General features: G+C 40.4%; 1 protein-coding gene across 34 annotated transcripts in view; it reads left to right on the plus strand.

The window, feature by feature from the left end:
- Positions 1–13,202, plus strand: part of cyribb (CYFIP related Rac1 interactor Bb) — a 210,522-nt gene that overhangs the window by 151,385 nt on the left and 45,935 nt on the right. For 23 of the 34 annotated variants that reach the window (XM_085993531.1, XM_085993547.1, XM_085993550.1 and 20 more), the window contains one exon: positions 9,132–9,244. The exons of the other annotated variants lie outside the window; for them this stretch is intronic. The gene's annotated coding sequence lies outside the window, so the exon portion shown is untranslated. The remainder of the gene's footprint in view (positions 1–9,131; positions 9,245–13,202) is intronic. 34 annotated transcript variants of the gene reach the window in all.

The raw sequence follows: 13,202 nt of genomic DNA on the forward strand, positions 1-13,202 counted from the left end.
ATGGTGAAATGGGCAGAAGCATGGCAAATTGAGTTCAATGCGGAGAAGTGTGAAGCGATGCACTTTGGGAGCACGAATATGGAAAGACAGTATACTGTACTATAAATGGCATGTTTTTGAAAAGTGTAAATGAGCAGAGAGACCTTGGTGACCATATACACAAAGGCTTAAAGGTGGCAGAGCAAGCTGATAAGGTGGTCAAAAAAGCATTTGGGTTAGTTGGTTTTATAAATAGAGGGCTACACTATAAAAGCAAAGAGATCATGCTAGAACTTTATAAATCAGTGTAGTATTGTGAACACTTCTGGGCAACACACTTCAGGAAAGATGTAAAGGCCTTGGAAAGGGTACAGAGGTGTTTTATCAGGATGTTACCAGGGATGAGGGACTTCAGTTCTGGAGGAGAGGTTGGAAAAGTTAGGGCAGTTCTCCTTGGAACAGAGGAGGTTAACAGGTGACCTAATAGAAGTTTTCAAGATGATGAGAGGTTTTGAGAGAGTAAATAGGGAAAACTATTCCCTCTGGCGAGTGGGTCAATAACTGGAGGTCATAGATTTAAAATCATTGGAAAAAGATCTAGAGGGGAGATGAGGAGAAATATTTTCACTGAGAGTTGTCGGGATCTAGAACGCTCTACCTGAAATGGTGGTGGAAGCATACTCCATAAACAATTTTAAAACCGAGTTGGATAGGTGCTTGAAGATGAGCAACTTACGGGTTACAGACAAAAAGCAAGAGTGGGACTAAGCACGACTGTGCTTTCAAAGAGCCACGACGGGCCGAATGGCCGCCTCCTGTGTTGTAAGTTTCTATGAATCTATTCTGTGAATCCTCTGACAACCTTTTCCCTTACTATTCTTTTCTTCACCCTTTCTCCCTCCTGCTTGCACCTCATCACAACAATCTCTCTCACCTCACCACCAAACTGTCTGCAACCCCTAACTTTCCTTCTTTGTTCCATACGACGAGAGCTCGTGCAACTCCAAGTACTACTGCAGGCTGCTCTCGAGACCTACCCGAGGGCCGCTGCCAGCATCACTGCCGACCCAAATTAGTCCTGAGGAAACTGACGAGATGCCTCAGGAGGGAGGCCCAACAGCTGTCCACAGCTCACCGGAATTACTCCGAGGTGGCCCAATTTCAGATGAGCCTCCGGCATCTGGTGCACATGATGAGTGCACCGATCATTTCGGGCTCAAACGGGCCCAAAAGAATACCTCTCGCGCACTTACTTTCATCAATGGCATGTGCTGGCACTTCAGTGCCCTACACTGTACACGCAATATACCCTGAACATAACACGCAATGAAGAAGTGTTTTGAAGAGTTTTAACTAACAAATTGAAGGGAAAAAAGAGAAGGGATTTTATGTCATTTTAATCAATTATTTTGAACATGAATTTAAATCCAGGAAACGCGATCGCCATTATCTTGACTGGGGGTTGGGGGAAGAGATATGATCAACTTTCTATGGTTTTGACGAGAGTATTGGTGGAGTAGCTCAAAAGTCCCAGGAAATTATGACACAACGTGAGGAATGGCATAACTCAACTTATGCCATAATTTCTTGGGACTTTTGCACTGGAAAGCAAACCCAACATTACAATGGTAAAAGAAAAAAAGACTTGCATTTATACAGTGCCTTTCATGACCACCAGACGTCCTAAAGCGCTTTACAGCCAATGATGTACTTTTTGATGTGTAATCACTGTTGTAATGTAGGAAAATGCGGCAGCCAATTTGCGCACAGCAAGCTCCCACAAACAGCAATGTGATAATGACCAGATAATCTGTTTTAGTGATAAATATTGGCCAGGACACTGGGGGGAAACTCCCCCGCTCCTCTTCAAAACAGTGCCATAGGATTTTTTACATTCACCTAAGAGAGCAGAGGGGGCCTCGGTTTAATGTCTCATTCGAAAGATGGCACCTCTGACTCTGCAGCACTCCCTCAATACTGCACTGGAGTGCCAGCCTAGATTTTTGTGCTCAAATCTCTGAAGTGGGACTTGAACCCACGACCTTCTGACTCTATGGCGAGGGTGCTACCCACTGAGCCACAGCTGACAATGGTGCACAGAAGCAAAATACTGCGGATGCTGCAAATCTGAAATAAAAACAGAAAATGCTGGAAACACTCAGCAGGTCAGGCAGTATCTATGGAGAGAGTTACCGTTTCAGCTCAATTATGAAATGTCTGACCTGTTGAATGTTTCCAGCATTTTCTGTTTTTATTACAATGGTGCAAGTCTCAAGGAAATCTGGGCCACTGTTTCTTTTGTGATCAGTAAACAACCACTAGATGTCACTTTGGTATAGGGTAGGCAAAGCAAATCTTTTAGTTTTCAGTGTGGTGCACTAATTCCAATCATCAAGTTTTTATTTGAAAGCAGATTTATTTACAGATCTAAATATTCACATTGGTCTGTTTATGATGAGCTACGTACAAGTTGTGCTAATTGCACAAGTCTGTTTTGCAAAATGCTGCTTGTTTTTCAAACACCATGTGCATGTAAAAAGAACACATTTTTCTGGTATTGCTTCTACTTAACATCATTAAAGTACATTTAATAGAGGATCATAAGTTTCACACAAATGGTTTCAGGTAGCAGTAGCTGCTGAATGATGCATTTGATCATCAAATTAATAGAGGCTTTAAAGATCACGGGGTAGAGTTTCCGCTTTGGGTGCAATCGATGATCCAGACGCAAATTGTGCCCAAAATTGTACTTGTTTTGAGAAGTGTTTTTTTCCCCCTCAAGTTTCCGCTCAAACTCATTTGCATATCGCCGAACATAAAACCTGCATGAACCCGCGCAATCAGACAGCGTTTTTGAACGGAATTTTTGAAAAAACATTTTTGCTTTAAAGAATATTCCGATATATTTAAAATCTACCGAGTAAATGTTCACAGACTACATTGTATTTAAATAAAATATTACTGTTTTGATAATGCTGCTTCTGAAATCTTGATGTGATCTAATTTTCTTGCAGATTGCTAATGCATGTTAAGCAGGGTCCTGTAGATGGATGTGCACAGCAGTGGTATAGCTTGTCTGTATCCTGCCAAGTGAACAGACTTCCTTTATGATTAGGACAAATGCTCTTGATTGTTTTGTATGTGCTCACATGGTGGCGCTAAATCTCAATTTACTTTACTGTGTTGCCATTGTTCAGTGTGCAATTTAAAAAAATTCATTCATGGGATTTGGACATCGCCAACAAGGCCAACATTTATTGCCCATCCCTAATTGCCCTTTAGAAGGTGGTGATGAGCTTGAATACAACTGAGTAGCTTGCTAAGCCATTTCAGAGGGCAGTGAAGTCAACCACATTGCTGTGGGCCTGGAGTCACATATAGGCCAGACCAGGTAAGGATGGCAGATTTCCTTCCCTAAAGGACATTAGTGAACCAGATGGGTTTTTACGACAAGTTTCATGGTCACCATTACTGATGTTAGCTTTTTATTCCAGATTTATTTAATGAATTGAATTTAAATTCCCCAGCTACCATGGTGGGATTTTGAACGCCTGTCACCGGATCCTTAGTCCCGGTCTCTGGATTCCTAATCCAGTAACATCACCACTATGTTGCCGTACCTCATAATCTGATCCCTTTTTTGTGTTCATGCTTAAATAATGTGTCTTCCATTAGGATAAGATTTTGGTTGCTTGTTCCTTCCTAACTGTTTAAGATGTACTTTAAACTAATTTCAAATTAATTACCAAACTGTGTAAAAGTTCTTGGATCAAAGTTGACCAGATTTCAGGAAAGCATAGTGTTGTCTGTTCATACACTGCAGCAGTCTGGGAGATCAATGGTCAATGTCAGTTTGATTTCACAATCAAACAAGAGCTTCCCCTGAAGGTAGAGTTGCTGATCTTAGCTGGATTGTCAACAGTTCTGAACAATGCTGATGCTTTAGAAGGGTGGAGATTGCAGGTGGAACCTGCACTGTGACAGATCCTCCTAGTGGCCAATCAAGATCTGCAATAATGGCCGAAGCAGGTTGCACCATTATTCGTCAGGAAAAGCGCCTAACTACATGAATCATTTTTTTGAGAAACTTAGGGTAACAGATCAACACCAATAGTGAAAGACACTACTAAGATTGAAAAGAGTAAGTGAAATAACTGGGAAAATTAGGTAGTAGTGATTAGGTGATATCCAGCTTGAGTTTTAAAAGCCTGTATACTGTAGGAGGGAACTGAAGAGTTCTATTGTTTTGAAGTCCTGGGAAAGAATGAAATAGAGTAGGAAATGGTTTTGGTAAGTCTCTGTTTCAACAGTGAGGACACAGAGAGGACAATTTGGAATGTAGGAGAACAAGGCAAATTCAAAGCGGTAATGACCATAATATTGATTTTAAAAAACTAAGGTTGTAAAAGAGGTAGGATGGGGAGATTACAGAAATTGAGATGGCTAATTTGTATTCCATTTGAACTAGATTTGGAACAATGCACAGTTGTACTGAGAATTCTTCACACATGTCATTTTCTGGGTATATTCTAACTCTCTTACGTGCTTGTCCCATCTTGTGCCTCTAGTCTAATTTGATGCTTTCTTAAGCCTAGCCTTTTCCTTCCAACTTGTTTTTTTTTCTTGCCCTGATGTGTTTCTTGTAGTTGTAATTTTCTTTTCCCAATTCTGGCAGTTTGAATTTTTCACTCTGAGATGTTGAACCTCTGAAGCTTTCTGCTTTCTTGTATCTTTGCTTCCTTCCAATTTTCATTTGTTTCATTGCTTTTTTTCCATCCTCTTTGCTTTCAGTACCACTTCTCACTGTTGAGACTGAACATTCTGTTGTATGGATTGGGATCAGATAGTTTGATTGAAGTACCACCCTCTTTGTGTTTCAAATATATAAAACACCCACTTCAAATCATAAAAAGATCCTTTCTACTGTTGTAGGCAAAATGGTGAGGCAAATCTGTTGAGATTGTGTTGGCACAACTGGTTAAAACTCAATTTGAAGCCATAGTAGGAATTGAGCTGAATATTTACTTGAAAGGACTGTTCCAGAATACAGTTGCAGTGGCAATCAAGTATTTGTTTAAAAAACAGAATTTTTACTTCAAATCTTTCAGTAGTCACGTACGACACTCCAACAATTGCAGTTTTTTAATCTCTTCTAAACATAATTGTGGTCCTCTCCTAGCTTATTTTGGTTCAGCGCTGTCAGTTGTTCCCTTAAGTGGTCTTAGCATCTTACTTTTATGGGAGTTGACTCATTTAGCTTTGTTTCTACTTGTATGATAGCATGATCCAAGGATGTCGCCATAGTATCCCCTTATGATCTGGATCCGATACTCATCGTTTGCACATGTATATCAGATACTTGTATTGTTTGCACGTGTATATCTTCTAAAGTGCACTGAGTTAACAATAGGTGAAGTGAGGCTTGGTTTGAATCATTTTTTAAAAAAAAGGAAAGCAAGAACTTGCATTTATATACCTTTCACAACCTGAGGATATTCTAAAGTGCTTCGCAGCCAATTAAATATTTTTGATGTGTAGACACTGTTTTAATGTAAAGAACCGTGGCAGCCAATTTGGTTCCATAAATGGTAATGAATTAAATTACTTGTTTTAAGTTATGTTGGTTGAGGTACATTTATTGGCCAGGACACCAGGAGAACTCTCCTGCTCCTCTTTGAATAATGCCTTGGGATTTTCTACGTCAACCTGAGAGGGCTGACTGGGTCTTGGTTTAACATCTCATCCAAAATACTTCTGCCCATGCTTTAAGCTGCTTTATTCCACAGTAAGGTGAATTTGAAGAGCAGTAGTTATGATTAGGTTCACTTAGTTCAATCGGTACAGTTACACAAAATAAAGAACACGCCATGCTTTCCATTTTCAGTGGGCTATATTATTTAAACAATAGGTCTCCTAACCTTTTACCTCCACGCAGACCCTCAGTTTCCCCCTAATGAACCAAACTGTCTTACCCCAAAAGCCTGTCTCTCTCTGCCTTCTTTGTAAAAGCCTGACTCCAGTGTCCGCTATCATGGAGCCCTTGAGGTTTTATTTCTCTACATTGGTGTAATTGGATTTGCCATCTCTTGCTGTCTGGGCCTAGAAACTGGGTCAAGTTTAAAACTCTATCTCTGCATGGTTTGTCAATCCCATAATTTCATTATGTTCCAGGTGAGTTTCACAGTTGCCTTTCATACAGCACTGGAAAATTTAGCGGAAAGGTAGAATTCGGTCATGCATGTGATCACGGGATGCTCAGGTTATCGTTTGGTGGTCTACTGGGACCATTGGTCCAAGCCTCTTTAAGAGTACATAATGCAAAATTGTTGTAGCTGCTGCATATCAGTAATATTTCTTTAATTTATTTCACACAAAGCTGAATAGTTAAAAATAGTAGAAAAAGTTAATCTGTACCTGCTTCATTATACAAATAATTGCAGAATACAGGTTTGATATAAATCTCTCAAAATGCTGTGTGCAGTAGCCCAAAAGCTACAAAATTCTAAGCGTTCAGCACTCTACAAGGTGTTTAAGCTATTTGCATGCTGACATCTGTGTTTGAGCAATCTTTGGCAGGTGGGGCGGGGGAAGAATTGGCTTGGTCTAGGTTGCTGGCCAAGTCACAAGAATGACATTGTTGGCATGTTTGGAGATTCCCATTGATTGGCTGAGGTGTCCTGCACTTGTGATGTAGGGTAGGATGGATGAGGGAAATATTTGCAAAATTCAAGTTTACAAATAACAGCTAGAGTGAAGTTTCATCTCACATCAAGGAATCATAGTAGTGGAATCCATTGAATTGGATTATGAATGAAATATCTTGTTTAGGTTGTGAATACCTGAATTTGACCTATTTGGAAGATTTCAGGAGGATTTACCTCATTCCAGTTTTTTTTAAATTCCATCTCTGCGCATACACAATTATTTTGCATAACCTTCCATCATTATGGCAGAAAGACTAGAAAGAAAATATAAAAAGAATTTGGTATATAAAGAACATAAACATTTAGGAACAGGAAAAGGCATTACACCCTTTTACTTTTGGATAGGTTCCAATCCCACTTACTCACCTTCTTGACATGTCCCTCAATGCCTTCTGTTTCTACAGAAACACATCTATTTGCTTCTTGAATCCATTTATATGGTCACTTCAATAGACTTACCAAGAATTCCATATGTCAATTTCCTTTTGTGCTTTTTAAAAAGTTCCATGTGAGTTTCTTTCTTATTCCAAACTTCTAGAATTTTTAACTAGTATTTGTGATGTGTGAATCCTTTGGCATAGTGAGCAATTTGCCTGGATCAAATTGTCAATGGGCTAAAAATTGCGGCCAGAGGCGTGCCTCCAACCCGCGAAAGAATTACACACCTACCTGACGGCGGCGAGGCTGCGAAATCTTGCGGTCTGACGCTGCGAGGTGGAGGGCGCCGTAATGGCCCACGGATCCCAGGGACGCAAGCGGTGCGCAAGCGTACCTGGGATCACGTGGGTCTGGTCCTCCAATCACAAAACCGAATTCGATTTTAATCATTTGTGAAGGGAATCCCGTAATTAAATTTAGTGGACTCCCAAAATCTGATCTAATTACAATTTACAGAATTGGAATTTAATTCGTAATTAGCTTCATTCCACCAACCTCACTAAAAATTTAATCTTTTGATAATTTTTGACATCATTAAAACTCTAATCTGGCCAATATTTGCAAAAACTCATTTGATAGAGTGTGTGTGTATAATTTCCGATATGAAAATGTTTCAATCGTGCCTGAGGTATCCCCTTACGCTGATGCAAATAGGCCCTGCGTCTGTTTGCATCAACCGTAACATTTCCGTGCGCAATTGCTGGCCAGTCGGTAGGCAAATAGCCCCACTCTGCGCGAGCAACTGCTTCCTTGACGGGCCGTGCAGATGGCCTGTCAACGCGTACATTGACAGACAGCAAGTTCCGGATTTTGCGCATGCGTTTTAATTTACTTAGCACCTCCTTCCCCCTCTGCATCTAATTCCCATTTTCAACCAATTCCCATTTTGGGAGTCCTCATTCAGTTCCCAGATTACTCCGTTACCAGCTTGCTCTTCTGTGCTCTGTTTGGTTATGCTCTTGCAAGTACACTGTATCTTGCTTCTGACACCAACAACAGAGTATACATCCTATTCTGGAAATGAACTCAAATTATACTGCTTTGTGGTGGTAATGCATCTGAACTGTCACTAGTAGCTTAATAGTAAATAATAGGCTGTCTTCTGATGGTTTTAAGAAACACTGGGAAAAATTACTATGACATACTTCATTGCATTTTGAAAATTAAATGCATTTATCATGGTAACATTGGTAATAATGACTGAAAATGATATATAGAGGCATTTATTGTAAGCTTTTACTACGTATAGTGCTGGGAATGTTTTTAACTGTTTTCCATCTGTGTTGTGCTGTACACGATAGTTTTATAGTTTTTTGTGATGAAGGAAGTAGTTGGGTGGAGGAATAAGTTCTCTGATGTTGGAGCTCTGGATCTTTCTATAAAGATGTTTCTTTAAACATAGTCCCTATAGCTGTTTACTATTGTTGCTTTTTTCATAATAGACGGCCAGTAATATAAAGTGGGTTTTCCTAATGAGCCTGAGTAAGTGCACCACCTGGGATGGGTACTGAGTCTTATGGGCCAACAAGGTTCCAGTTTCAATCCTTGCTCTGTGCAGAGTTGACTTGAGTGGTCCCAGCTAGGGAGGGGAGAAAAAAAATCACCCATCCATTTCCACTCCTAAAAGTTTGTTTGACTGCAAGTCTGGATGTTTGATAAAAATGGAAGGGGGCTTGCTTGACTGTGATTCTTCCTGTAGTCACATTTCCTATGATACTTTACTACCAAGACTCTCTCAAAATGGCAACTTGAGCAAGGTTTCATGGTGAGAGAGGTCCACTGGTAACATACCTCAACATGAATTGCTGCCTTCAGGATAGAAGGAAAGAGGAAGAATTGAAAGAGATGAGATAAGGGAAGCTGTTAATCGTTTATCCAAAACAACTTGGCTTAAGGAAGGGACTTAATCATGTGAGGTCATAGCTTAGTTATTTGAATTATGTATGAAGAATTTTATTTTTCTTCTGCCCCCCAATTTTCCCTAATTTTTTTTTTCCTTCATTACCTTAGATGGCAATTCATGCTGGGGGCAGCCCTCTGGTACCTTGCTGAAGTGGGCAAGTAGTGACTGGATGCAGTTGGCATTATTTGCAACCCAACCATAACTGTACCCTTCCCTCTTGGTAAGAAAATTACAAAATATTACACTACAGGTATATAATCTGTCTTTTGATATAACAACAAAGTGCTAGAAACACTCAGCAGGTCAGGCAGCATCGAGGAGAGAGAAACAGAGTCAATGTTTTGCGTCGAACCCTTCGTCAGAACTGGAAAAGGTTAGGGAGGAGAGATTTTTAAGCAGGGGCAGGGAGGAGGGGAGGAAAGAACAAAGGGAAGTTCTGTGATGGGATGGAAGGCAGGAGCGATTGAATGAGAAAAGGGATGATAGTGTAAGGCAAAATCTAATGGGACAAGTTAAGATACAAAAGATGGCTCTAGACGATGTGTGGATGATGATGGCAGCAACATTAACAGCTACCACGTGAGGAAACAAGAGAAAAAAGTAAGAAATACAGGGGCCAATTTATAGTCTGAAATTGTTGAACTCGATGATGAGTCCAAAAGGCTGTAAAGTGCCTAATAGAAAGATGAGGTGCTGTTCCTCGAGCTTACATTGAGCTTCGTTGGAACAGTGTAAGAGGCCGAGGATGGAGAGATCAGAGTGGGAGTGGAGGGGAGAATTAAAGTGACAGGCGACCGGAAGCTCGGGGTCATGCTTGCGGACTGAATGGACTGAAGCGTGACCCCGAGCTTCTGGTCGCCTGTCACTTTCATTCTCCCCTCCACTCCCACTCCGATCTCGCCGTCCTCGGCCTCTTACATTGTTCCAATGAAGCTCAATGTAAGCTCGAGGAACAGCACCTCATCTTTTTATTAGGCACATTACAGCCTTTGGACTCAACATCGAGTTCAACAATTTCAGACTATAAATTGGCCCCTGTATTTCTTTCTTTTTTCTCTTGTTTCCTCACGTGGTAGCTGTTAATGTTGCTGCCATCATCATCCACACATTGTCTAGAGCCATCTTTTGTTTCTTAACTTGTCCCATTACCTTTTGCCTTACACTATCATCCCTTTTGCCATTCAATCTCTCCTGCTTTCCAACCCATCACAGACCTTCCCTTTGTTCTTTCCTCCCCTCCTCCCTGCCCCTGCTTAAAAATCTCTCCTCCCTAACCTTTTCCAGTTCTGATGAAGGGTTCGACCCGAAACATTGACTCTGTTTCTCCTCTCTTCGATGCTGCCTGACCTGCTGAGTGTTTCTAGCACTTTCTGTTGTTATTTCAGATTTCCAGCATCTGCAGTATTTTGCTATTGTAATCTATCTCTTGTACCATTCAAGCCTTTTTGAGGTATTGTTCTGAATTTTAATTGGCAAGTTTTTTTTTGCATCACTTTGAATTAATTGCAATTATACCACAAACTATGAAATTAAAGCGGCATGAGACTATTTCCTTGAAATGGTCTCGCGCTGCTTGCCTAAATTTGATTGTCAACTTTACACCAAATAACACTGCACAGTTTATATCAATATAAAACCAAAATTTCTTTTGCATTGATGCAAGGTATGTTGTATAACTGTTTTCCTTCTTGCGCTGTCTGTCTCTCTCCCTCGCGCGCTTTCTCCCTCGCGCGCTTTCTCCCGCACGCTTTCTCTCGCGCGCACGTGCTTTCTGTCTCTCGCTCTCTCTTGTGCGCATTTTTATTCTCCCTTTCTCTCCCCACATCAGATATGTCTCTTTAGCTGCCACGAGCACTTGGATTAAGCAGTTGGTTGCAATTAATCCTGTACGTGACATTGAACTTGGTTATCTACAACAGGGTGGCTTGTCACAAAACAGTCCTATGTAGGTCCTTCCACCATAGCTATTAAATGTTTCATATGGAACAGTCTATGAGAACGTGCACTTGCTTATCAAGGGTTCAATCCCCATCTTGATGCTGCTGAAGCTCTGTATCTTCAACCAGTGGGAGCGCTATTCATTGTGATATAGTGAATCCATGCTGTGGCCTGGAGGAAGCTGACGATGCAGTCCCACTTTTATGGTAAGCCATGCTGCTCCTGGAGTTCCTAGCACCTGCTGTCAGTAGGTCTAGATAACCAATAGATAACCAATAAATACTCTAATGGGCATTGGATTTAATGGTTATCTAGAGCAGAGGATAGGGTGATCCTGGATGGACAAGCATTGGAAAATGTACTAGTTCTCTCCTGGTAAGTCGCATGGTTTTAGCTGGTTAAATGCCAGTAGTATCCCAACACACATTTGGGGTTTCTAAACTTTGACCCTTGCCAATCTGCACCCATGGTTTTTGGACTTGCATAATCAGCAAACATAAATTGCTGATGAGCATTAGGTGCAAATGTTTGTACTTATAAGTAGTTGATGTTGTCCCAATCTTTGCAACATGACGGTTACTGTCTAAAGTGACTGCAGAATAATTGAGATAGAAATCCTGTTGCCTATCAGTTTGTGATTGATGCACTATCAACAACACCAAAGACTACGAGTTGAACTTATACGAAGTAGGCTTTTATTGACTAAGAACTGGAGCATGCCTCTGCTAGTGGATCCATCCTAAGAGCTCCCGGGGGAAGGGTGGTGAGTCACCTTTATACCCGGGCTTAGGGGTGGAACCAGGGGCGGAGACATGCCCGGACCTGTACAGAGTTAACAGTGGTTTACCACACAGACATGTACAGAGTTAGCAGTGGTTTACCACAGTGATTATTGTCATTTGTTGGGTTAGCAAATAAATGACAGAAACGAGCATCCATTGAGCAATTTCAGGAAAGGTCTCGAGCTTTGATTGCAACCAAGTTTCAAGAAAACTGAAGATAAGTGAATCATTTAAATCTGCACCTTTTCATACTTCAGAGACCTCCTCCAATTATACATATTTTCAAATTGTGTGTCTTGCGTTGATGCTATCTTCAATATCAATAGAAATGCTAACAGGGAAGATATTTTTTTATTATATTCACTGGCTAAACCATCATCTATTTATGGTGGATTTCTCAATAAAAATGTAATGATTTGAGATAATCTGGGGGATGGTGGTATAACTGTTTCTTGATTTGTGACTTGATTATGTACATCTTTGAAATGATCAGATATTATTTGAGAGTTCAACACACTGCAGTGTGTTAAGCTGGAAAATTTCAATCTCCTGCAGGGGTTATTTGGAAACAATTCAAAAGAGCTGATCTATAAGTGCTCTTGGTGAAGTGTGTATGCAGGTCCTGTAAACAAATTGCCAAACACTCCTGAATCTTCACTGTGAACATTTATAAAACTTCATAGAAGTTCTGCTATTTTTTGTAATTTTTTCTTGCAATTAGGTTAACTTTAAATCACTGTATAGTTGTAACAATACACGGTAAGACAATTTTAAGAACAAGTTTTCACTCTTTGTGCAAAAATAGGATATTATTGAAGGCAACTGGCCACTGTTTTTAAATTCTTAACATTTGTGCTTTGAGCTATGTGTGCTTTATAGGCACTTGTTCTTCTACCATTATGGGATATTGGGCCAATTGTTAAAATTCAAGTGAATACAATGTTTTTTAAAATCCTTAAATGCACACTTGGTGTGGTAGCTCACCACATAGACCAGAATAGTCCTAGGTACAGTCCCTGGGAAGTAATATCAACCTGGCAGTGATAGGAAGCTACACTTGGCCTCGGTGTCCCTGGGCTAGTGAGTAATAAAAGTCAATGTTCACTGTTCTGGCTCACGTGAATAAGGGCCGTTCATGCCTGGTCTGTGGAATTATATCCCAGCATGAATCACTCCCTTCAGGAGAGGAGAGAAAGGAGAAAAAAAGGGGGAAATAAAATTCCTGGTATATTTTGTAATGTTTAAGTATTTAAAAACTATTTGATTTGTTTCATATGGTCAGTATTTGCAAAGTATGAGTGGTTCATTTAAAACATTTAAAATCACCAAAGGTATAAATTTAAACAATTTATTAAAAAAAAAAAAAAATTCAGAGCAGGATTTTTAGGTGGGATGTGGGAAACCATTCTAGGCCCTGGCAATCCTGTTTCTTCAAAGTCAGAGCTGTATACAGACAGG

The sequence above is a fragment of the Somniosus microcephalus genome, chromosome 7 (genome assembly GCF_052327205.1).
Source record: "Somniosus microcephalus isolate GS21.2 chromosome 7, FLI_Smic_1.0, whole genome shotgun sequence".
NCBI classification, from domain to species: Eukaryota; Metazoa; Chordata; class Chondrichthyes; order Squaliformes; family Somniosidae; genus Somniosus; species Somniosus microcephalus.